Here is a 27,341-nt window from a genome sequence, read left to right on the forward strand (position 1 = left end):
TCGAAAATTATGTTTTGGCCGACTAGCCGACTAATCGGCCACCCAAGCGCCGACTAGTCGGTAGTCAGCCTGGTCGGCTAAATCACTAGTCGGTACATCCCTAATTCTAACATCTAACCGCTTTATTTTAAAGTTAAATAATTAAATTCACCTCCAGCAACATCAAGAGGGAATAATATTTTCATATCATCGAGGATCGTGGTTAGGGAGATGGGTATAATTCAATTTAGTTTTTGCAGGAGGGTGCAGCGATGCGTCCGCTATCAGCCGCTCCATCGCGCCGGATTGAGGGAGTCTATTCAGGACTCCATCAGATACATCAGCACCACCCTAAACTAATATCAAACGTTTTTCCTTACTAAATGAGTTTCTGATCAAATAGCCCACGATGGGATGCATTGATTTCGTAAATCGTATAAAAGGGGGTAGATACAGCTGTATTACTAGTGACAGTAGATTCCGCAGGATATAAGTAAATAGGTATAAGTAGTTCTTTAATACATACATACATACATACATACAATCACGCCTGTATCCCATAAAGGGGTAGGCAGAACACATGAAACTACTAAAGCTTCAGCACAGTATAAGGAATATTCAGTAGTTAATCTCCGGCAGGTAGATGCGGGCGGTCTCTACTGCGCAAGGTCACGCAGGGTTGAACAAAATTACTATAAAGTTAATCAATCAACTTCGTACAAAGTAAGTTGTTGTTATCTAATAGGTACTATTAGGTAACTGTAAGTATTAGTATAACAATACCACACCAGTCAATATTGAATACACAAAAAAATATTATTCATATATTAGTCTCATAAGCGCAATACTAGATTGTGTAACGATCCCGAGCAAAATGAGATATTCACGGGGACGGTTTTTCACATCACGTATGTGGTAATTTATATGTTATACTTAGATATTATTTAAAACAAATACAGGGTGGCCAGAAATAAAGTGCATTCCCGTCGCCAGTGAGTTTTTGGGGATCAGAATAGGCCCCCTGGGTGGTTTTTTTTTTCGCTCCAACTTTTGGAACGGTTAAAAAAGTAATAATTGCGTTAGGTTCAATGACCGAGCGTAAAAGTTCATTCATGAACAGGTTTAGAGTGAAGTTGGCTGCGAGTGTTTTGACATGAAAAGATAACCTCATAATTTAATGTTCTAGCAGCTCGAAACCTTGAATTATTTGGAAGGAAGACATGCGGATTAAGTTGTTTGTGAGATTTAAACGTAGCACATTGATTTGCGTAGGAAAACTGTCGCAAATAAGATAATAAAAACTACTTACGTGTGTTTGCTTCGTCCGCACTTTATTCACTCATCACCTTTAACACGCACTATCGACCAATTAAACACTCACAACTTTGCGAAAACATCAATACACAGCACTTTTCACAAAATAAAACACACTTTGGAACAGTTTTTTCTTAAAAAGTTTGTGTAACGTAAACACTTCGACGCAAATAAGAAACAATTTTACAAACCATAGACAACTGGCTCGCACGTTCGGATACGCAGTATACGGAAATACAATGCCCATGGAATATGAAAATACAAGTTGTTTTTAATAAATCAATAATTACAATCAATTATTTGTAAAATAATTATTCATAGGTCATCCCATTACTATCCTGTAAGTGGGAGCGAGAAAGAGTTATTTTTTGCTCGTTGTCACTTACCGGTGCGGTGCGGTCGTGCGTTAGTTAGTTAACACACGGCCGCTCCGTGAATTTTTTCACGTAAGTAAGAGCGAGCGTTCTCACTTACAGCGTTAGAACTATTACGCGCGTTATGCGAGATTCAGAACCTAATTGGCAATCGGATTGTCCCGTCTGAACTGGACTGACGAAGTGATGTAGGTACCCAGTTGAACTGCATGAAATGTAGTAGGTACGAACAGTATGTACGAGGAATGGGTGAAATAATAAATGAATACTCCTCTGAAACTTGTTTTCTTTATTATTTTTTCTACTGCCGTGTTGTTATTCGTTATTTACAGTGTCGTGCATAGATCGTTAAAACTCTACATAAAAGATGCCCGCCCCCGCCCGGCGGCCCGTGCACCCACGCATACGATATAGCTCTTAAAGCATTGTTAGGTAGCCTTTAAGGGATAAAGCGGGCCGCGGGGCGCCCAAATACAGGAAACAGTGCGAATTTCACGAAAGTTATTTTAGAAAACTATTAAAAAGTAAGTGCATGGTCGTAGAAAAAGTATTGTATGCAACGGTGTTTAACTGAGTCAAAAAATACTTCGCCTCAAATTGTTACCCACGCCACTTGTCTTTTTTGACCTCCTTTAAACGCCTGTTGCATAAGAAAAACAAACGGATGATTTATTTTTTATTTTTCTGATAACTAGCTACGGATATAAGGAAGGAGGAGATAGGCGCATCGGAGTACTAGTCGGCCTAGTACAAGAGAGGAGGAAACATTATCTAGCCTGCGAAACAGCCGTCCCTTTTTGATAAATACTTACATTTTGCACCTCGCACTCGCAGGACTGAGATTTTGGGGAAAGGTAGAAAGCATTGCACTTCGCTGCTACCAGCACGATTGGGGATAACAGGGAAATGGAATAGCACAGGTGAGTTTTGGTAAGTAATATGCTAAAATTGATTACATTTACAAATGCTTATGTTACGTTTAGTTAACACAATCATCATAAATCGCCGCAGATGTTTACAATTTTATGGGTCTTAATTTATGGTAAATTTTATGTTTTTAACCTTTTGAACGCCAAATACAGCAAATGACGTCAACGGAAAACCGTGCCACTGACGCCACGGGGGTAAATTAAGGATGGGTAAAGAAATTATGCTAACATAAAAGTGGCGTCGTGGTCACGATTTTCCGTTTAAGTCTCTGGCGGCCAAAAGGTTAAACTGTCTCACAAATACTTTGTTTGGTGTTACTTTACCCTAAATAAGGGTCATTGGAAAAAGGCATGACAATCCATAACTTTTATGAACAGAATATTCTGACATTTGCGATATGCATTCGAAAAACTTTAATAAACGTTGTTGATATTGCCAAATTGCGGGAGCATGTGTGCACAATTTCAATTAAATTAATTACCTAATACAACTAACTAACTGATAACTTATTTGTCAATCAAAAATTCAGTAGTTACATGACAACACACGTTACATTACGTTACAAGTTACATACTAGAAAAAAATACATTAACAATAATATTATGCTTTTGCTTTCAAAGGAGCGTGAGTGTGCTGATAAAGCGCGTTCTTCTCCCTGAATCGGTCCAAGTATTTTAATATTAGAAGTCAAATCTCATAGAGCAAAACTCTTGTCCGGGCAAAGCTATGGTGGCGCCATCTAATGCACACTTGCATTCAAGTTGCCAGCTACTTCTTCGTTCTACTGCATCTGGAAAAAGTAAATATTGTATCAACAATTTACATTATCGTTATTAAAATTGCATTCCACTATTACTTATTAATAATACGTTCGGGTATGGAACATATTTCTACGCCGTTAATGAAGATGAAAACAGACAGAGGGCGCTGGGTTACCAAATGCATTTTTAACGACTACTGTGTTTATTTCATATCTCCTACAGACTATGTAGTACGGGTGCCGATTTGGGTGATTGCCAAATCAGACTTCTGTTATATCAACTGAAGTAGATAAATTACATACCTAGCGACCCTAGCGACCGCTCGGCTGAGTTACTGCGATTCTTCCTCATTCCACGCCTCAGTATTGACCCTGCAAACAAACAGTGATTAATTTATTACTTAACTAACGCCCATGGACGGCGTTTCTACCTACCTACCTACCTACTTACTATGTTACGAGTACTGTGTTTATTTCATATCTCCTACAGACTACACTGCTGGTGCAGATTAGAAACATAATGATTCGCGTCAACGGTGACAGACGGTTTGACGCATCATAGTAAAATCTAGTAATGACAAGGGTGTATTTACGATACCATGCGACGGGTTCTGTTTAGTTGAGTTGCAGCCGGTAGGCGCCACCCACGCGTCGTACTCAGCTAAAGTAGATATCAGATTTTTAGTTTTATCCTACGACTAAAAGTAAAGTACCTTTCTAACATTTCACTTCATTAGCTACCTGTAGGCCTAGCACATGATGGCCGCGAGAGTATGTCGCCGCGAGATAGACTACCTGTCCTTATGTCATTAATACAGTTAGAAGAAGACGTGTCATCTATCTCGCGGCGACATACTCTCGCGGCCATCATGTGCTAGGCCTACTGATCTGTAAATAGCACTGACACATGTTGTTCCGGCTGAGTAGGCACTTTTTTTGTCTGATTGTTCCCCAAGTAAATAAGTTTATCACCAAATCAGACTTCTGTTATATCAACTGAAGTAGATAAATTATGATTTAGCAATAAAGCCTTTCTTACTTTATGTCGGAACCACCTGGCAGGTGTTATGAATGACAACTGTGACTAAATAATAAATCAATGAAAATTAAGACAGACAGGGGGCGCTGGGTTACCAAATGCATTTTTAATAGATTACATACCTAGCGACCCTAGCGACCGCTCAGCTTGAGTTACTGCGATTCTTCCTCATTCCACGCCTCAGTATCGACCCTGCAAACAAACAGTGATTAATTTATTACTTAACTAACGCCCATGGACGGCGTTTCTACCTACCTACCTACCTACTTACTATGTTACGAGTACTGTGTTTATTTCATATCTCCTACAGACTACACTGCTGGTGCAGATTAGAAACATAATGATTCGCGTCAACGGTGACAGACGGTTTGACGCATCATAGTAAAATCTAGTAATGACAAGGGTGTATTTACGATACCATGCGACGGGTTCTGTTTAGTTGAGTTGCAGCCGGTAGGCGCCACCCACGCGTCGTACTCAGCTCAGTTTAGCGCCTGCGCCTGTGTGAAATGCGAAAGTAGATATCAGATTTTTAGTTTTATCCTACGACTAAAAGTAAAGTACCTTTCTAACATTTCACTTCATTAGCTACCTGTAGGCCTAGCACATGATGGCCGCGAGAGTATGTCGCCGCGAGATAGACTACCTGTCCTTATGTCATTAATACAGTTAGAAGAAGACGTGTCATCTATCTCGCGGCGACATACTCTCGCGGTCATCATGTGCTAGGCCTACTGATCCGTAAATAGCACTGACACATGTTGTTCCGGCTGAGTAGGCACTTTTTTTGTCTGATTGTTCCCCAAGTAAATAAGTTTATCACCAAATCAGACTTCTGTTATATCAACTGAAGTAGATAAATTATGATTTAGCAATAAAGCCTTTCTTACTTTATGTCGGAACCACCTGGCAGGTGTTATGAATGACAACTGTGACTAAATAATAAATCAATGAAAATTAAGACAGACAGGGGGCGCTGGGTTACCAAATGCATTTTTAATAGATTACATACCTAGCGACCCTACCGACCGCTCAGCTTGAGTTACTGCGATTCTTCCTCATTCCACGCCTCAGTATTGACCCTGCAAACAAACAGTGATTAATTTATTACTCAACTAACGCCCATGGACGGCGTTTCTACCTACCTACCTACCTACTTACTATGTTACGAGTACTGTGTTTATTTCATATCTCCTACAGACTACACTGCTGGTGCAGATTAGAAACATAATGATTCGCGTCAACGGTGACAGACGGTTTGACGCATCATAGTAAAATCTAGTAATGACAAGGGTGTATTTACGATACCATGCGACGGGTTCTGTTTAGTTGAGTTGCAGCCGGTAGGCGCCACCCACGCGTCGTACTCAGCTCGGTTTAGCGCCTGCGCCTGTGTGAAATGCGAAAGTAGATATCAGATTTTTAGTTTTATCCTACGACTAAAAGTAAAGTACCTTTCTAACATTTCACTTCATTAGCTACCTGTAGGCCTAGCACATGATGGCCGCGAGAGTATGTCGCCGCGAGATAGACTACCTGTCCTTATGTCATTAATACAGTTAGAAGAAGACGTGTCATCTATCTCGCGGCGACATACTCTCGCGGTCATCATGTGCTAGGCCTACTGATCCGTAAATAGCACTGACACATGTTGTTCCGGCTGAGTAGGCACTTTTTTTTGTCTGATTGTTCCCCAAGTAAATAAGTTTATCACCAAATCAGACTTCTGTTATATCAACTGAAGTAGATAAATTATGATTTAGCAATAAAGCCTTTCTTACTTTATGTCGGAACCACCTGGCAGGTGTTATGAATGACAACTGTGACTAAATAATACTTTTGGATGTCTCAATGAAAATGGAGACAGACAGGGGGCGGTAGGTTACCAAATGCATTTTTAATAGATTACATACCTAGCGACCCTAGCGACCGCTCAGCTTGAGTTACTGCGATTCTTCCTCATTCCACGCCTCAGTATTGACCCTGCAAACAAACAGTGATTAATTTATTACTCAACTAACGCCCATGGACGGCGTTTCTACCTACCTACCTACCTACTTACTATGTTACGAGTACTGTGTTTATTTCATATCTCCTACAGACTACACTGCTGGTGCAGATTAGAAACATAATGATTCGCGTCAACGGTGACAGACGGTTTGACGCATCATAGTAAAATCTAGTAATGACAAGGGTGTATTTACGATACCATGCGACGGGTTCTGTTTAGTTGAGTCGCAGCCGGTAGGCGCCACCCACGCGTCGTACTCAGCTCGGTTTAGCGCCTGCGCCTGTGTGAAATGCGAAAGTAGATATCAGATTTTTAGTTTTATCCTACGACTAAAAGTAAAGTACCTTTCTAACATTTCACTTCGTTAGCTACCTGATCTGCTGTAAATAGCACTGACACATGTTGTTCCGGCTGAGTAGGCATGAACTTCTGTTATATCAGCTTAACTAGCTAATAAATGATGATTTTTAGTAATAGTATATCTATTACTGTTAAAGGTTTTACCTTATGTTGGAATCACCTGGCAGGAGTTATAAAGAACTAGAGTAGGTACTGCTTGAGCCACTACTGTTTGAGTAAGTGCTGCTTGTTGCTTCATGTTAACTATCTAGCTCCCTGTCAATGTAATCATGTAGTCCTAGTCCACCTTCGAAAAAAATAGTACCTGCTTTTTCGAATCCGATTTTCTCTCCATGTTACTAACTTAATGTTTGTTTATTCCAAAGGCAGCGATACACTCGATCCACTAAAACGTGGTTAAAATACACACTATTCATAGTACATATTATGAATAATCAAAATAAACACGGTCATGTTGTCAATATTTTGCCGAAAACTGCAAAACATCGAAATGTCACTCCTCTATGATTTTCCGTTTCACGAAATAATTTCGGATTCTGATAATTTTTCAAACTTATCTTTAGTTACAAGACAAAATAAACAATAATAGTAATGCAAAGATTCAATTAAATAAAATATCAATGTATTGTTGTTTTGTACTTGTCTTTACTTCTTCTAATAAAATTAAACAAATTAGTTGCGTCAAACAAATCGCTATTCAAAAATATTTTGCATGATCCCCAACGCACGAACGTTGCGCGAGCGATTCGTCTGAGACGGACGTGACGTATTCGTTGCGCCATATTTGAATGATCACTCAGTTTATTTACTAATACAAATACGTATTCTTTTTCTGTTTGATTTTGTAAGATTTATACTAATTTTGTACCTTAGGCATCTTTACAAGTACATTAAATTCCAAAAATCTAAGCAGGTAGAATGCACCGTCATTTCCTCATAAAATGTTGAAATTAGCGCCTTTTCATAGGACAAAATCGTTTGCCAATAGGAAATTTGTAGGTAATTACGATATGTACGTATAAGAATCTTCTAGTATTTTGAATTTCTTTGATTAGTCGGTTTTGGTCGATGCTCTCGGTTGTTTCGTTTGTGAAAGCCTTTCTTACTTTATGTCGGAACCACCTGGCAGGTGTTATGAATGACAACTGTGACTAAATAATACTTTTGGATGTCTCAATGAAAATGGAGACAGACAGGGGGCGGTGGGTTACTAAATGCATTTTTAATAGATTACATACCTAGCGACCGCTCAGCTTGAGTTACTGCGATTCTTCCTCATTCCACGCCTCAGTATTGACCCTGCAAACAAACAGTGATTAATTAGCGCCTGCACCTGTGTGAAATGCGAAAGTTAGTCTCTTATCTTTATCTGCATGAACATTTCCTTTACATCTGCCGATACTGCCACGCCGTGTTGACGGAAACGCATGATGACGCCGGGCAGCGACTGCAGCAGATCGGGGCCCGCGAGAAGCATCTCGTTAAGGCTGCGGCCGTGTGAGGTGGCCGCGGCGTCATGGACTAGCCGTACCGTATTTGTAGGTAATTACGGTATGTGCGTATAAGAATCTAGTATTTTGAATTTCTTTGATTTGTCGGTTTTGGTCGATGCTCTCGGTTGTTTCGTTTGTGAAAGCCTTTGTTACTTTATGTCGGAACCACCTGGCAGGTGTTATGAATGACAACTGTGACTAAATAATACTTTTGGATGTCTCAATGAAAATGGAGACAGACAGGGGGCGGTAGGTTACCAAATGCATTTTTAATAGATTACATACCTAGCGACCCTAGCGACCGCTCAGCTTGAGTTACTGCGATTCTTCCTCATTCCACGCCTCAGTATTGACCCTGCAAACAAACAGTGATTAATTAGCGCCTGCACCTGTGTGAAATGCGAAAGTTAGTCTCTTATCTTTATCTGCATGAACATTTCCTTTACATCTGCCGATACTGCCACGCCGTGTTGACGGAAACGCATGATGACGCCGGGCAGCGACTGCAGCAGATCGGGGCCCGCGAGAAGCATCTCGTTAAGGCTGCGGCCGTGTGAGGTGGCCGCGGCGTCATGGACTAGCCGTACCGTATTTGTAGGTAATTACGGTATGTGCGTATAAGAATCTAGTATTTTGAATTTCTTTGATTAGTCGGTTTTGGTCGATGCTCTCGGTTGTTTCGTTTGTGAAAGCCTTTCTTACTTTATGTCGGAACCACCTGGCAGGTGTTATGAATGACAACTGTGACTAAATAATACTTTTGGATGTCTCAATGAAAATGGAGACAGACAGGGGGCGGTGGGTTACTAAATGCATTTTTAATAGATTACATACCTAGCGACCGCTCAGCTTGAGTTACTGCGATTCTTCCTCATTCCACGCCTCAGTATTGACCCTGCAAACAAACAGTGATTAATTAGCGCCTGCACCTGTGTGAAATGCGAAAGTTAGTCTCTTATCTTTATCTGCATGAACATTTCCTTTACATCTGCCGATACTGCCACGCCGTGTTGACGGAAACGCATGATGACGCCGGGCAGCGACTGCAGCAGATCGGGGCCCGCGAGAAGCATCTCGTTAAGGCTGCGGCCGTGTGAGGTGGCCGCGGCGTCATGGACTAGCCGTACCGTATTTGTAGGTAATTACGGTATGTGCGTATAAGAATCTAGTATTTTGAATTTCTTTGATTAGTCGGTTTTGGTCGATGCTCTCGGTTGTTTCGTTTGTGAAAGCCTTTCTTACTTTATGTCGGAACCACCTGGCAGGTGTTATGAATGACAACTGTGACTAAATAATACTTTTGGATGTCTCAATGAAAATGGAGACAGACAGGGGGCGGTAGGTTACTAAATGCATTTTTAATAGATTACATACCTAGCGACCGCTCAGCTTGAGTTACTGCGATTCTTCCTCATTCCACGCCTCAGTATTGACCCTGCAAACAAACAGTGATTAATTAGCGCCTGCACCTGTGTGAAATGCGAAAGTTAGTCTCTTATCTTTATCTGCATGAACATTTCCTTTACATCTGCCGATACTGCCACGCCGTGTTGACGGAAACGCATGATGACGCCGGGCAGCGACTGCAGCAGATCGGGGCCCGCGAGAAGCATCTCGTTAAGGCTGCGGCCGTGTGAGGTGGCCGCGGCGTCATGGACTAGCCGTACCGTATTTGTAGGTAATTACGGTATGTGCGTATAAGAATCTAGTATTTTGAATTTCTTTGATTTGTCGGTTTTGGTCGATGCTCTCGGTTGTTTCGTTTGTGAAAGCCTTTGTTACTTTATGTCGGAACCACCTGGCAGGTGTTATGAATGACAACTGTGACTAAATAATACTTTTGGATGTCTCAATGAAAATGGAGACAGACAGGGGGCGGTAGGTTACCAAATGCATTTTTAATAGATTACATACCTAGCGACCCTAGCGACCGCTCAGCTTGAGTTACTGCGATTCTTCCTCATTCCACGCCTCAGTATTGACCCTGCAAACAAACAGTGATTAATTAGCGCCTGCACCTGTGTGAAATGCGAAAGTTAGTCTCTTATCTTTATCTGCATGAACATTTCCTTTACATCTGCCGATACTGCCACGCCGTGTTGACGGAAACGCATGATGACGCCGGGCAGCGACTGCAGCAGATCGGGGCCCGCGAGAAGCATCTCGTTAAGGCTGCGGCCGTGTGAGGTGGCCGCGGCGTCATGGACTAGCCGTACCCATCGCCATTCGTCTTTCTTCGTGTAATCTTCGATTTCTGCTAGGCGGTGTGCGACTAATGACTTGCATGTGCGTGGCTCAGAGCGTATCCATGCCAGGGCTGCGCGCGCGTCACTCCAGTATGTTTTCTTGTCGATCTCGAAGTCGTGTTCGCTCCCGACGTCCGCGGCGAATCGCACGCCTAGGACGGCCGCTTCAAGTTCCAGTCTAGGCATCGAGACCAGGCGTGTGGGCGTGACTCGGCTTTAGGCGCCGGCCAGAGCGAATTTTGTTGTACCGTCGGCTCGGGTCACACGCCAGTATACAGCGGCGGCGTAGGCTTCTTCACTCGCATCGAGGCAGGTGTGCAGCTCGTACTTGGACACACGGGTTCGGTCTCGTAGCATCTAGGTATCGATAGGTCACCGAGGTCGCGCAGATGCTGCAGCCAATTTCCCCAGCATTCAGCGCCACGTCACTTGCATGACCCTCTTCGTGGGCGTCGCGTCGTTACTGGCGAGATCAGGCCCAGCGGGTTGAATATTGACATGATAATGCTGAAGGCTTCTCTCTTCGTCGGGGGGCGTTGACCTTTGATCACTTCTGGCGGCTCTCGTCTCGTATTGAGTTTGAAACGAATGTTGTCCTCTCGCGTGTCCCATAGCTGGCCGAGCGTTTTTTCTATCTCGCTCCCGCCGATAAAGACGGTGACGCCCTCTCGGTCTTCCTTGCCGATGACTACGGGGTCGTTCGTCGCCCAGCCGCGTAGCTGGAAGCAAGTCTTCTTATGTACGTGGTTTACTTCGCTTGACACTCTCTTCTGCCGGGTCGCCTTCGCGTCGATCGCCTCGCCACAGGAATCGCAGTGCGTCGCGGTCCTATTCTCTTATCTTTATCTGCATGAACATTTCCTTTACATCTGCCGATACTGCCACGCCGTGTTGACGGAAACGCATGATGACGCCGGGCAGCGACTGCAGCAGATCGGGGCCCGCGAGAAGCATCTCGTTAAGGCGCGGCCGTGTGAGGTGGCCGCGGCGTCATGGACTAGCCGTACCCATCGCCATTCGTCTTTCTTCGTGTAATCTTCTATTTTTGCTAGGCGGTGTGCGACTAATGACTTGTATGTGCGTGGCTCAGAGCGTATCCATGCCAGGGCTGCGCGCGTGTCACTCCAGTATGTTTTCTTGTCGATCTCGAAGTCGTGTTCGGTCATACGCCAGTATACAGCGGCGGCGTAGGCTTCTTCACTCGCGTCGAGGAAGGTGTGCAGCTCGTACTTGGACACACGGGTGCAGTCTCGTAGCATCTAGGTATCGATAGGTCACCGAGGTCGCGCAGATGCTGCAGCCAATTTCTCGGATGATGACCGATGTCAGATGATATTCTGCCGGGTCACCTTCGCGTCGATCGCCTCGCCACAGGAATCGCAGTGCGTCGCGGTCCTCTTCTCTTATCTTTATCTGCATGAACATTTCCTTTACATCTGCCGATACTGCCACTCCTAGGGTTGTAAATAGAAAAAAAACCAAATGTTTTTTTTCAGAATTGTGAAAAAAAACATGAAAAAAAACCGAGCACCATGGTTTTTTTTCTAAATATGGTTTTTTTTCAGATGAACAAATAATATGACAATAACGGTTTTTCGTGAGTTGTAACATGTTTCAATAACAAAAACGTACATTTTAACTCAATGAACATTCAGTATAAAAAGGTTTATTGGGGAATCCCCTATGCTGCGTGTAGCGTGGAGAGGCCGTGGTGTTGCCAACAGTAAATAGTGATAACTACCAACTACAAATTTCGTAAAACTTACTTTTATAAGACCAGAAATTAAAGTTATTTGATTAAATTCGTTTAATAGTTAACATTAAGTCTAAAAAACCTTATAAAAGTATTAACTACTTTGCAAATTTTCAGATTTCGTACTTTAGAAAAAAAACATACTCCAGAAAAAAAACTGTTTTTTTTTCACGGTTTTTTTTCATGTTTTTTTTCAAGCCAGAAAAAAAACCGTTTTTTTGCAACCCTAGCCACTCCGTGTTGACGGAAACGCATGATGACGCCGGGCAGCGACTGCAGCAGATCGGGGCCCGCGAGAAGCATCTCGTTAAGGCTGCGGCCGTGTGAGGTGGCCGCGGCGTCATGGACTAGCCTTGTCTTCGGCTTCTCCGGGTTGCAGACCGCGAAGTGGGGCAGGTACCAGGCTCTCCCGCTGGATGGTGTACTGCTTCTTCAGGGCCGGTCTAGAAGCGTCCGTCGAGGAGGCGTCGACATTTCTCTTCTAGTATTCTTAAGGCTTGCTGTTCTGGATCACTGCGGGGCTTCCTCGGCTCGATCGAGAGTGATTCGAGTGCGAGAGTTCTGCATCTCGTTCTCGATGTTCCCGCCGGGCTGTATGCGCGTAAGATGTGCGCAGCAGTAGGCCACGGGTGTCGCTCGTGAGTGGCGACAACCGTGTAGTACCCAGCCTAATAGCGTTTTAGATGCTACCGGCTGGTCGCGCCGTCCTTTTCTTAGCTTGCGCGACACGATGATCTCCCAGTTATCTTGTCCGAGCAGTATTACCAGCGTAGCGTCTTCATATGTCAACAGGTGCTTAGTCTTACGCAGATGCTCGCAGTCGTCTATCTCCCGTTCGCTGATCGTCTGAGTGGTGAAGTCGAGGCGCCCGGCCGTGTGTGCGCTTGTCACTAGCTACTCGTCCCCGCCGTGTTTGTTGCATATGCGGACCTCCACCTTCTTGCTCTTCTCGTACGCCATCTCGTTCCCGCCTACGCCTTGGACCCACATAGGTTCGGTGGGCCCGTTGAGGTCGAGGGCGGCGGCGATTGCGGAGTCGATGATGGTCACCGTCCTGCCTTCGTCTAGGAGCGCGAACGTGGCTACCTCTGCGTGCGGCCCCCGTAGCGGTACTGGCGCCATCTTGAGGTAGGCGCGGCTCGCCCGGGGCGCGGCGCTGGCGGCTTGCTTGACGGCTGTGGCCACGACTTCGTCGGACTTGCGGGGCTGCGGCGGCGACGGTGTCTGTCGGGGGCTTCTCGTGGTGAAGCAGCTTGTGGTGTCGCATAGCGCAGCCTTGATGGCCGCAGGGCTTGCCTCGGCAGACGAAGCGGCGATGCTTGCTGACGAGGCACCGGTAGCACATGTGCTTCTTCGCTGTCTCCCACCGCTCGTTCGTGCCCAGTTTAGTGAATTGCGGGCACGTCGGCAGGTGATGGGCTGACTGGTCGCACATCGGACAGGGTAACTTTTCTTCTTTTGTTTTCTTCACTTCGGCGACGGCTACGTAGGTACGCTCAAGCTTCTTCTTCGTGGCTCGCGCTTCCTTGGGCTCCGCTATGGTCCCGGGCGGGGCGTAGGGCGTGCACTTGTCGGCCTCGTAGTTGAGAAAGTCAGCGATCTTCTTTAGATCCGACGTATCTTCATCCCCTACGGCGTAGTCGTACCACTTGCTTTAATATGGGCGTTAACTTCTCCACTATGTTTCTCAGTAGCTCCGGGCTGTGGAGGTACTGAGGTTTCTTCAATATCTCGATCGTTGTCACGACGTTGGCGATGCGCCCGGCGAACGTGCACAGGTCGCGCGGGCTCTCGGCTAGTCGTGGCAGGGCCTTTATTATCTCCATCTCGTTCAGGAGTAGCGCGTCGGGTCTCCCGTAGCGGCGTTCCAGGGCCTTGATGACGTCGTCTGGACGCGGCTGGCTGATGAGGAGCGCACTGACGGCTTCTAGGGCGGCGCCCTTGAGGCTCTTCCGTATGCGAGCGACGTTCTCACTGCTTGAGAAACTCGGCACCGACTCGTTGTAAGCGGCTTTGAACTGTAGCCACTCGGTGCACTGTCCGCTGAACGACGGCAGGTCTTGCAGGTACTTCTTGTTTGATTTGCTCGCTTGTCGGGCGTCAGTCAGGGCTGCTGCGAGTGACGTCACGTCCATTGTCTGCTTGTGGTGTCGCGCGCGGTGCGCAGGGGGCCGCGCGGCGTGGTGTTCGACCGCGTCTTGAATCGGGCGGTCGAACCAATCGGCTAATCTCTGGGGGCCGAGGTCTTTTTCGTTATCGGAGTCATCACCGACGATGAGAGGTCTCTTCTTTCTTGTCTGATCTTCGCTAGCGTAGCTTGGGCTTCGATGCGCTTGAGCTTCAGCTCGGCTAACTTCTCCTTGGTCTCTAGCTCCGCGAGGAGCCTCTTGCTGGAGGCCTTGGATCGGTGTGACCGAGCGGGCTTAGCGCACCTCTTCATGCTGAGCGGAGGGGGCATCAGCTGTTTCTCGACGATCGTAGCTACGGTGCTGTACGGTGCTGGCGGCGGGCGTGGCTCTGATACCGGAGGTATCGGCGGGCGCGGCAGCGACGGCGGCGTCCACGGGCGCGGCCTCCTCTTGGACTGAGCTTGTTTCTTCCGTGGCTGCTCTTGATTCCGTCGTTGCTTCTATGTCCGCCGTGGTTCCCGTGCCGGTGTAGTAACCCGTAGCGTCGGTACCGGACGTCGGGGTCGCGCCCCATCCTTGTGGGGCGGTCTGTCGTCGTCGTTTTGGGGACGAAGGGCTATCCGGTGATTACTAGCCCTACCGCTACCGGCCGTTATCCAACCCCGAACATAACTGACGCCGGAGCGCGATCGGAGCGCGGCCGATCGCGCCCCCGCGTGTATGCCCCTCGCACACCCAGGGCTGCGCGCGCATATGCTCTCCCTAGCCCTTTGGATACTCGTCTTTATTCGTAAAAAACTTTATTTCTAATACAGTGGTTTTAATTCTTATTCCTAATTATTTATTTTATTTTATTCTAATTAGAGTCTTATTGGACTCTTTATTTTTCAGAATTACATAACTAAGTTATTGTTACAAGATTACAAATTTGAAACTTATTCTAACGTCCCTGCGTCGCTAATAGATTACATACCTAGGTACCTGGCGGCCGGGCAGCTTGAGTTACTGCGATCCTCCGCATTCCACGCAGCAGTATTGACCCTGCAAACAAGCACTGGTTAATTTATTACTTCACTAACGCCGATGGATGGTGTACTTACTATGTTACGACTACTGTATTTATTTCATATCTTCTACAGAATATAAGATAGTTAACTCAAGAACATACGATAGACTAGGCATTACTTCACGCTATGTTAGGGCAGTGTCGCGACGCTGGTCCTTTCGGACAAGCTTGGCTCCATTCGGCTCAGCAAAGCTATGTAGGTGGCCGTTAAAATAGCTATGTTTAAATTTGCAGCCAGCCTAACTAATAGTTGGTTGGGTAACTACCAGTCAGGCTGAAATTTTACCTTTGCTTCCCTCCCACCTGCACAATATCACGTCATGTATCAATCATGGTGAGCAGAAGTAATGAAAAATGAAAAACGAGGGAGGATTTGGATTATCACAGTGCATAGACAGCCATCTCTCGACATAGGCTTAAAACTTTTGAACCTCCGTTTTGACAATTTTGCCCATATTCTTAGCTTGATATGTGTTTAAAAGTCAAATATGAATATTAGCGCCATCTAGCCGAGTGTACCCCAAAGGTGTATCGCCATCTAGCTCACCGTACCTTTTTCTGTATGGTTTTGAGTACGTTTTTTTCTTAGACTTTATCGGTCTATACGGAGTTACATAAGTCTTTGGTAGAAGGTTAATTGTAGTTTAGAGCTTGTGTCCTCGCAGCAGCTACGCGGGCCGAGACGTGTCGCCGGCGAATACGGTCAGCAGATTCCTGGCATCCGTTCACCGTTTCTCTAGACCTGAGACAAACGATTCATTGAAGGAACGAGCAAATGTAATGTTATAGAATCGTCAGTCTTCATTATGTGATAGAAGTTCGACGTATAAGTTTCTGTAAAGCGAAACGGCGTGTGTTAAACCTTCACGACTTTCGTGTCAAACTTTAAGAGGCTCATAATGTAAATAATATGTTCACTTCTCACTTTTATAAATAAATAAAATAGTTTTCAAGATACGTGTACGATTTCATTTTTTCTGTAATATTCATTATAATAGCCATGTTTGGTGAAAATTTCATATTTATGTTGGTAAACTTCGGAGATAAGGGGGGGAACGGTATTTTTTTTTTACATTTTCTTTCAAAAAACATTTTTTTTCCACAACCAAAAAATTATAAAAAATAGTTTTGATATGTACAATTTGAGCTCTTTCTAACGATACCCCACTTGACCTAGTTACTTGAAATTTTCAGTTTGCCCCCCCTTCATTTTGGCCATTTTCTATCGTTATATTAATTAATTTAAAAAAAAAACTTTCAACTTGTAGAGGTTCACAATGTTTATAACAATTCCAAATTTCATATCGATAGCATAAGTAGTTCTCGAGATATTTAACAATGTGACAGACGGACAGACAGACGGACAGAGTCGCACCATAAGGGTTCCTGTTGTACCTTTTTGGTACGGAACCCTAAAAATAAAACTTGAATGTTACAAAATCTCTATTTATGGTCTTATGTCGAATTTTGTAATTTGTTTTTAACATCAAGTAAATAAATTATACGACTTTAACTTATTTTCGAGTAATCCCAAGCAAAATTATTAATAATTAAAAAAATGTCAACATTTCATTAATAAAGACCTACAACAAAAAGTTAATAACTTATTAACTCACATGTTATCCTAGGCATTTGTAGCCTTTAAATCTGAGACTTCTTAATGTACACCGGAACACTTGTAACGGGGATACGGGTAGAGGCAGCGCTCGACTTCTCACTACAACGAAAGTTAGTGTAAATAAATGAAAACATAAGTAGGTAATAAAATAGTTATTTACCTATGTTATAATTCGATATTTAGTCACAGCGAGGCACGTCGCGCGGCGAAATTTAAATGTAGACTTGTCTCGGCCGAGCAGAACGCAGGCACTGCATCGGTGGAGGCATGTCTACATAGCACGTTCGACCCGTGAGGAAATCGAGTCTGGATGTGACTCGCTTTATGTGGATCCAGCTTTTTATGCATCTAGATTACTTATTAAGTAAGTTTATTTACCTTTCTGTTGAAGTCACCACAAACGGTCAGATGACACCGTGGTGATAGCAATCGGCGGAACGATGGACAGATGGCACCGCGGTGATAGCGAGCGGCGGGCGGCGGGCCAATGGACTGAGGGCACCGCGGTGATAGCGAGTAGCGAGCGGTGATTGCGAGGGGCGAGCGGCGCGGCGGTGGACAGATGATACCGCGGTTATAGTGAGCGGCGGGCGGCGGGCGGCGGGCCAATGGACTGAGGGCACCGCGGTGATAGCGAGTAGCGAGCGGTGATTGCGAGGGCGAGCGGCGCGGCGGTGGACAGATGATACCGCGGTGATAGCGAGCGGCTGAGGGGCGGCGAGTAGCGGCGGTGGCGAGGGCGAGCGGCGCGGCGGTGGACTAGCGAGCGGCGGGCGGCGGGCGGCGGGAGGGCACCGCGGTGATAGCGAGTAGCGAGCGGTGATTGCGAGGGGCGAGCGGCGCGGCGGTGGACAGATGATACCGCGGTGATAGCGAGCGGCGGGCGGCGGGCGGCGGGCCAATGGACTGAGGGCACCGCGGTGATAGCGAGTAGCGAGCGGTGATTGCGAGGGCGAGCGGCGCGGCGGTGGACAGATGATACCGCGGTTATAGTGAGCGGCGGGCGGCGGGCGGCGGGCCAATGGACTGAGGGCACCGCGGTGATAGCGAGTAGCGAGCGGTGATTGCGAGCGGCGAGCGGCGCGGCGGTGGACAGATGATACCGCGGTGATAGCGAGCGGCGGGCGGCAGGCGGCGGGCGGCGGGCGGCGGGCCGATGGACTGAGGGCACCGCGGTGATAGCGAGCGGCGGGCGGCGGGCCGATGGACAGACACCGCGATGATAACGCCAAGCAGCCAGTAGGGATACAAGTTTGCAGCGCTTTTATGCTCTCTTGAAAATAACCTAACATAGCCTACGTACCTAAATCTAAGCTAAACCTCTACTCTACCTACTACATAATCTACGCTAAACCTAATTTGCCTATTCTACACTAAACCTAAAATTATAACTTTCATGAACATGTCAAAATCACCTGTCGTATTTTTTTAACTTCGTTCTCACTGCAACAGTCACTGCATCCATTCACCAAACACCTTTCACACAAATCCCTTCCTAACAAAAACAAAACCCTTTCATACTTAGAAAACTGTAAATGATCGTAAAGACAGTGGCGTGGACGACACACCCGCCTGCTCGCTACTCGCTCGCTCGGTACGTACTGGTGAGAATGTACGCATATTTTTCGACGATGGTCCTGGAAAGAAAATAAGTACCCAGGTAATTTAACTCCGTCGTTGCGAAAGTTATAGGTGAATGGCAGTAACCTCCATAGCTGGGCATTAACTCGTTAATCCGTTAATCGTTAATTAACGAAGTTAACATTTTGGTTAACGGATTAACTTTTAAGTTAACTTTAAAAAATGTTAACGGATTAGTTAACTTCCGTTAAATTTCTTCGAGTCCGTTAATCGTTAATCTAGTTCCGCACGCGCCGAGTAAAACTTGCTCTGACCGCTACTGTAAAAGGCCGGAGTACGGCGAAACCTAGGATTTTCCCGAAAATTCACAGTCTACATATCAATTGGTGCCTTTGGATCACTTGTTCGAGACCTGCTAAAGTTTATTAGTCCTACTGCACCCATCACTAACCGCGAAACAGAATGTAAACCATCAGGCACGACGCATGGCACATAAATCGCGCAACCGACGCATCAAGCCAGAGTTCGGCGGACCGCGCTATCTATCAAGTTACCGTGGATCGTGCAGCTGGGATTTTTCAAGAGATTTTGGCGATCTTCGGTCTTTTACAGTAACATAATAAACGTACCCAAAAACTTAATAGTTAATAACTGATGCAACTAGCTACAGTAAAATGTTTTTTTATCACGATTAACGGATTATCGATTTAAAGTTAATCCGTCTTCCGTTAATTTTATTGAAATGTATCGCTTTAACGATTAACGAAGTTAAATTTTATAGTAACGGATTAACGATTATCGAAGTTAACTATTTGATTAACGGTGCCCAGCTATGTTAATAGGCTATACTTAAAATATGCTCCTCTACATACGCCGCTGACATGTATTTATTTTGATTTTTGCCCGATCAGTGAATTTTCATGTTTAGCATGCATATGTAAGGCATTAATAATAATTTAATAATACTACGTCGGTGGCAAACAAGCATACGGTCCGCCTGATGGAAAGCGGTCACCGTAACCTATGAACGCATGCAACGCAAACAGTGTCATGGTAAGAGGCATGTATCCATAACCTTTTGCTTTAGTTTTAGTGGTAAATTGCCTTTCATAACCTCTTTAAGGGCCCAAAACTTTTTCCATGTACATTGTACAGGATATTTTTCTATCCATTTCCATATCATTGTGATGTTTATTTGTATTTAAAAAGGTAAATATTTTGGTTTTTGGCTCATATTTCAAAAATATTAATATTTTCGGAAATAATCGCTCCTAAAGGAAAAAGAAGTGCGTCCCCCCCCTCCCTCTGACTTTTGATCCATATGTTTAAAAAATATGAAAAAAAATCACAAAAGTGGAACTTTAAATACTTTCTAGGAAAATTGTTTGGAAATTGATAGGTTCAGTAGTTTTTGAGAAAAATACGGAAAACTACGGAACCCTAACACTGAGCGTGGCCCGACACGCTCTTGGCCGGTTTGAATGAACGAATGAATGATTTTTAAAGTATGTGTAAGGGTGCGCGCCCATGGGCGACCAAGTTGCTCGTGCTTATGTGCGACTAACTAACTAAGCTAACTTATGTGCGAAATATCAAATGACATTTCGCACATAAGTTCCGAAAAACTTATTGGTACGAGTCGAAAATAACAGGCATAAAGTTCATCATGTCAGTGATTGTTTTGACATGAAGTAAGTTCACATTCGATGACGTCACTACACCGCTGACACCGTTTTTGGTGGCCAAAAAAATACACACATTTTAATAGAAAACACGTATACATAATACAGTTCTAATACCCAAAATCTAATAAATATGGGTTTTTATGTAAAATACTACAGAAGACAATCATTTATTGTGCCAAATTCGATATGAGTCTAGTAGTTGTATGCAACTAGCAGAGAAGGGCGCGTTTGATATTGAACTGCTGAACGAGATGAAGTAGTTTCGCAGATTTCGAGAACTCTGCCCGGGTGTCTCATCTCGAGTAGGTACCTAACGCTGGACTGGAGTGACGAAGCCCTCAAGGGAATTGTCGAAGAACAAAGCTGAGCGGTGTTTGTCATATGCCAAATCATTTTCATGAGTAACTAGCATCAACATTAATTAAAGTGAAGTTAAAAATAAAGTCACATAATTATGTTATGAGCAAGATGCCCCAAACCGATCGACGCGGAATTTGCTCTATTAGCCGACCAAAAATCACTAGTTAGTATTGATAAATTCCCATGTTCAGGCGTAAATATCGTATTGGACACATAAACAATGACACAGTACTTGCCTTGCAAACCGTTGTTTCTTTCGGTTACGGCCTTGAGATCGAGAAGTAGAGTGAATTCATATTTCCACTTGATATCTTCACTCAATTAAAGAACATAAGTTGACACAAGACTGTTTTTTTAGCACATTTACACAGTTAAATCATATTTTTACACAACGCGCCGAGTGCCGCGTGCCCTTTTGAGACGCAACTAGTGGTTAGACTGAGTGCCGGCGTATCGTGAAGGTCGCGCGGCCCGGTCGTTCGCAGTTTTCCCGCGCTATTTGAAATATGTGACCAATGGATGTGTTTTATTAATTATTATGCCTGTGCAAGTATGAAGAGGTTTAACGCGTCATTGTCGCTGAACACATGTTCATACTTATTACATGCACCTTATTACAAAGACAGAGGGCCTAAACTGGAATGACTTTCCTTTGAATTAGCGATAATTTTGGTCGGCGAATCACAAAGCCTTTGACAAATGCCGACTTCTGACGCTTGCTCACCGCGGGCGCTAAAGGAACCGCCATTTTATTTTTCGCCATGCGCTGTGATATTATTATGCAATTTAGTAGTACCTACTAGTACGTGTCGATATCAGTAGGTACCTAAGCTGAATTGATTCAATTGATTGAATTAAAAGGACATATTTTATTTTTAACCAAACTAATAAAAAGGAGCCGTTTTATGGTACAGTCAGCCAAAAAAGTGGTATACCACTTTTCTGTAAAGCACTTTCTTGGTTCAACATGTGGAATCTTGAGCGTTGCGAGGGTGTCAAAGCTCGTACGTTAAACAATTTTTTCCACAGCGTGAAACATAAAAAATTCACCACACCAACACGAGGAAAATTTTAACTGGAAAACATTAAAATAAATCAAATTCGTCAATTAAGTAAACATTTACGATTCAATGTCATTATTAAAACGGCAAACTACTTTACCAGTGCGAATTAGAAGATTCTACCAACATAAAATAATGAATTAGGAAAAGAAGAGAAAAGTAAACAATAAAAGAGGAGCGCAACGATAGCGGTGCGTCGGACGAACGCCGGCGGGAACTAACGCCGTGGCTTGCGTGGGCGACGATCGCGCGATGGTCGCGCGACAGCGACGCGACGCGTACGAAAGCAAACCTTATCGTTATGGAAATATGACGCCGTGTCTTGCGTGGGCGACGGTCGCGCGACCGTCGCGCGACCGTCGCCGTCGCGTCTCATACTTCCATATCGATAAGGTTTGATTTCGTATGCGTCGCATCGCCGTCGCGCGACCATCGCGCGACCGTCGCCCACGCAAGCCACGGCGTGAGACGCGACGGCGGCGGTCGCGCGATGGTCGCGCGACGGCGATGCGACGCATACGAAATCAAACCTTATCGATATGGAAGTATGAGACGCGACGGTCACGCAAGACACGGCGTAACGGGCGCGGATTGCGAGCGGAACGTTATCATTGTGCTCCGCTAACGCTAAGCTATCAAAACGCTTTATGTGTGGCGGAGGCTTACGACGCGCGGGGGGCGTTTCGAGGGCGTTTCGCGTCGCCGAAATGCCATTCGGCTATGGGGCCTGGTTGGAAAAACATTCCAAAAACACAAAAGGTGTGACGTATGTAATTATTGAACACCTAAGTGACCGACCACACCAGACCGTCGCGTGTCTCGGGGCGCGCAACGGGCGTCCGCGCCACGCCCTTCAGTGTAATTCAAAAAACGTCTCCTCAGTACATTTTGTATAGGAAAGACGTAAGACGCGCCCCAGGTGGCGTGGCGGCGGCGGGCGCGCGCCGCGCCGCTTGGCGGCGCGCCTTACGTCCTTCCTATACAAAATGTACTGAGGAGACGCTTTTTGAATTACACACAGGTGGCGTGGCGCGGACGCCCTTTGCGCGCCCCGAGACACGCAACGGTCTGATAGTAGGATACAAAAACAGTTCGTAACTCACCTTCACTTATCAATGAGATTGATCTACGAATCCGCTGTCCAAATGGCAATATGCAAAATGAGCCCAGTGCCACAGCAAACCACACCACATAATTTGTCTTAGGTCCGCCCGCGTCACCTTCATTTCTCATCAACGGTTGGCAACAACTGGCTTATTGATGTATGTCGCCTCGACTTACACTGATAAGGTATCTAAAATTACACATATTTTATTATTTTAGCTAGTTCAAAGGTATGTTGGTACGTAGGATACAAAAACAGTTCGTAACTCACCTTCACTTATCAATGAGATTGATCTACGAATCCGCTGTCCAAATGGCAATATGCAAAATGAGCCCAGTGCCACAGCAAATCGCATCACTTAATTTGTCTTAGGTCCGCCCGCATCACCTTCATTTCTCATCAACGGTTGGCAACAACTGGCTTATTGATGTATGTCGCCTCGACTTACACTGATAAGGTATCTAAAATTACACATATTTTATTATTAGCTAGTTCAAAGGTATGTAGGTACGTAGGATACAAAAACAGTTCGTAACTCACCTTCACTTATCAATGAGATTGATCTACGAATCCGCTGTCCAAATGGCAATATGCAAAATGAGCCCAGTGCCACAGCAAATCACATCACTTAATTTGTCTTAGGTCCGCCCGCATCACCTTCATTTCTCATCAACGGTTGGCAACAACTGGCTTATTGATGTATGTCGCCTCGACTTACACTGATAAGGTATCTAAAATTACACATATTTTATTATTAGCTAGTTCAAAGGTATGTTGGTACGTAGGATACAAAAACAGTTCGTAACTCACCTTCACTTATCAATGAGATTGATCTACGAATCCGCTGTCCAAATGGCAATATGCAAAATGAGCCCAGTGCCACAGCAAATCACACCACTTAATTTGTCTTAGATCCGCCCTCATCAACGGTTGGCAACAACTGGCTTATTGATGTATGTCGCCTCGACTTACACTGATAAGGTATCTAAAATTACACATATTTTATTATTAGCTAGTTCAAAGGTATGTAGGTACGTAGGATACAAAAACAGTTCGTAACTCACCTTCACTTATCAATGAGATTGATCTACGAATCCGCTGTCCAAATGGCAATATGCAAAATGAGCCCAGTGCCACAGCAAACCACACCACATAATTTGTCTTAGGTCCGCCCGCGTCACCTTCATTTCTCATCAACGGTTGGCAACAACTGGCTTATTGATGTATGTCGCCTCGACTTACACTGATAAGGTATCTAAAATTACACATATTTTATTATTTTAGCCAGTTCAAAGGTATGTTGGTACGTAGGATACAAAAACAGTTCGTAACTCACCTTCACTTATCAATGAGATTGATCTACGAATCCGCTGTCCAAATGGCAATATGCAAAATGAGCCCAGTGCCACAGCAAATCACACCACTTAATTTGTCTTAGGTCCGCCCGCATCACCTTCATTTCTCATCAACGGTTGGCAACAACTGGCTTATTGATGTATGTCGCCTCGACTTACACTGATAAGGTATCTAAAATTACACATATTTTATTATTAGCTAGTCCAAAGGTATGTAGATACGTAGGATACAAAAACAGTTCGTAACTCACCTTCACTTATCAATAAGATTGATCTACGAATCCGCTGTCCAAATGGCAATATGCAAAATGAGCCCAGTGCCACAGCAAATCACACCACTTAATTTTTCTTAGATCCGCTCTCATCAACGGTTGGCAACAACTGGCTTATTGATGTATGTCGCCTCGACTTACACTGATAAGGTATCTAAAATTACACATATTTTATTATTAGCTAGTTCAAAGGTATGTAGGTACGTAGGATACAAAAACAGTTCGTAACTCACCTTCACTTATCAATAAGATTGATCTACGAATCCGCTGTCCAAATGGCAATATGCAAAATGAGCCCAGTGCCACAGCAAATCGCATCACTTAATTTGTCTTAGGTCCGCCCGCATCACCTTCATTTCTCATCAACGGTTGGCAACAACTGGCTTATTGATGTATGTCGCCTCGACTTACACTGATAAGGTATCTAAAATTACACATATTTTATTATTAGCTAGTTCAAAGGTATGTAGGTACGTAGGATACAAAAACAGTTCGTAACTCACCTTCACTTATCAATGAGATTGATCTACGAATCCGCTGTCCAAATGGCAATATGCAAAATGAGCCCAGTGCCACAGCAAATCGCACCACTTAATTTGTCTTAGGTCCGCCCGCATCAACTTCATTTCTCGTCAACGGTTGGCAACAACTGGCTTATTGATGTATGTCGCCTCGACTTACACTGATAAGGTATCTAAAATTACACATATTTTATTATTAGCTAGTTCAAAGGTATGTAGGTACGTAGGATACAAAAACAGTTCGTAACTCACCTTCACTTATCAATGAGATTGATCTACGAATCCGCTGTCCAAATGGCAATATGCAAAATGAGCCCAGTGCCACAGCAAATCACACCACTTAATTTGTCTTAGATCCGCTCTCATCAACGGTTGGCAACAACTGGCTTATTGATGTATGTCGCCTCGACTTACACTGATAAGGTATCTAAAATTACACATATTTTATTATTAGCTAGTTCAAAGGTATGTAGGTACGTAGGATACAAAAACAGTTCGTAACTCACCTTCACTTATCAATAAGATTGATCTACGAATCCGCTGTCCAAATGGCAATATGCAAAATGAGCCCAGTGCCACAGCAAATCGCATCACTTAATTTGTCTTAGGTCCGCCCGCATCACCTTCATTTCTCATCAACGGTTGGCAACAACTGGCTTATTGATGTATGTCGCCTCGACTTACACTGATAAGGTATCTAAAATTACACATATTTTATTATTAGCTAGTTCAAAGGTATGTTGGTACGTAGGATACAAAAACAGTTCGTAACTCACCTTCACTTATCAATGAGATTGATCTACGAATCCGCTGTCCAAATGGCAATATGCAAAATGAGCCCAGTGCCACAGAAAATCACACCACTTAATTTGTCTTAGATCCGCCCTCATCAACGGTTGGCAACAACTGGCTTATTGATGTATGTCGCCTCGACTTACACTGATAAGGTATCTAAAATTACACATATTTTATTATTAGCTAGTTCAAAGGTATGTAGGTACGTAGGATACAAAAACAGTTCGTAACTCACCTTCACTTATCAATGAGATTGATCTACGAATCCGCTGTCCAAATGGCAATATGCAAAATGAGCCCAGTGCCACAGCAAATCACATCACTTAATTTGTCTTAGGTCCGCCCGCATCACCTTCATTTCTCATCAACGGTTGGCAACAACTGGCTTATTGATGTATGTCGCCTCGACTTACACTGATAAGGTATCTAAAATTACACATATTTTATTATTAGCTAGTTCAAAGGTATGTTGGTACGTAGGATACAAAAACAGTTCGTAACTCACCTTCACTTATCAATGAGATTGATCTACGAATCCGCTGTCCAAATGGCAATATGCAAAATGAGCCCAGTGCCACAGCAAATCACACCACTTAATTTGTCTTAGATCCGCCCTCATCAACGGTTGGCAACAACTGGCTTATTGATGTATGTCGCCTCGACTTACACTGGTAAGGTATCTAAAATTACACATATTTTATTATTAGCTAGTTCAAAGGTATGTAGGTACGTAGGATAAAAAACAGTTCGTAACTCACCTTCACTTATCAATGAGATTGATCTACGAATCCGCTGTCCAAATGGCAATATGCAAAATGAGCCCAGTGCCACAGCAAACCACACCACATAATTTGTCTTAGGTCCGCCCGCGTCACCTTCATTTCTCATCAACGGTTGGCAACAACTAGCTTATTGATGTATGTCGCCTCGACTTACACTGATAAGGTATCTAAAATTACACATATTTTATTATTTTAGCTAGTTCAAAGGTATGTTGGTACGTAGGATACAAAAACAGTTCGTAACTCACCTTCACTTATCAATGAGATTGATCTACGAATCCGCTGTCCAAATGGCAATATGCAAAATGAGCCCAGTGCCACAGCAAATCACACCACTTAATTTGTCTTAGGTCCGCCCGCATCACCTTCATTTCTCATCAACGGTTGGCAACAACTGGCTTATTGATGTATGTCGCCTCGACTTACACTGATAAGGTATCTAAAATTACACATATTTTATTATTAGCTAGTCCAAAGGTATGTAGATACGTAGGATACAAAAACAGTTCGTAACTCACCTTCACTTATCAATAAGATTGATCTACGAATCCGCTGTCCAAATGGCAATATGCAAAATGAGCCCAGTGCCACAGCAAATCACACCACTTAATTTGTCTTAGGTCCGCCCGCATCAACTTCATTTCTCGTCAACGGTTGGCAACAACTGGCTTATTGATGTATGTCGCCTCGACTTACACTGATAAGGTATCTAAAATTACACATATTTTATTATTAGCTAGTTCAAAGGTATG

The 27,341-nt window shown here is 44.3% G+C and overlaps 2 long non-coding RNA genes across 4 annotated transcripts; both read right to left on the reverse strand.

Annotated features, from left to right (window-relative positions):
• Positions 1-2,228: 2,228 nt before the first annotated feature.
• Positions 2,229-9,572, reverse strand: LOC125224720. 2 transcript variants are annotated; one of them, XR_007176904.1, is made up of 11 exons: positions 9,095-9,572; positions 8,546-8,615; positions 8,006-8,066; positions 6,606-6,687; positions 6,310-6,379; positions 5,705-5,786; positions 5,409-5,478; positions 4,815-4,896; positions 4,519-4,588; positions 3,661-3,729; positions 2,229-3,387 (listed from the first exon to the last, which is right to left on the reverse strand). It is a non-coding gene; the product is annotated as an uncharacterized LOC125224720 (long non-coding RNA). The 2 variants fall into 2 exon arrangements; XR_007176903.1 differs by lacking the exon at positions 9,095-9,572 and having other exon boundaries at positions 8,546-9,075.
• Positions 9,573-18,031: 8,459 nt separating this feature from the next.
• LOC125224721 lies at positions 18,032-26,704 on the reverse strand. 2 transcript variants are annotated; one of them, XR_007176905.1, is made up of 4 exons: positions 26,566-26,704; positions 23,929-24,119; positions 22,863-23,053; positions 18,032-18,709 (listed from the first exon to the last, which is right to left on the reverse strand). It is a non-coding gene; the product is annotated as an uncharacterized LOC125224721 (long non-coding RNA). The 2 variants fall into 2 exon arrangements; XR_007176906.1 differs by lacking the exons at positions 18,032-18,709; positions 22,863-23,053 and adding an exon at positions 23,805-23,849.
• Between the last annotated feature and the right edge of the window lie 637 nt (positions 26,705-27,341).

This window comes from Leguminivora glycinivorella, chromosome 3 (assembly GCF_023078275.1).
Source record: "Leguminivora glycinivorella isolate SPB_JAAS2020 chromosome 3, LegGlyc_1.1, whole genome shotgun sequence".
NCBI lineage: Eukaryota > Metazoa > Arthropoda > Insecta > Lepidoptera > Tortricidae > Leguminivora > Leguminivora glycinivorella.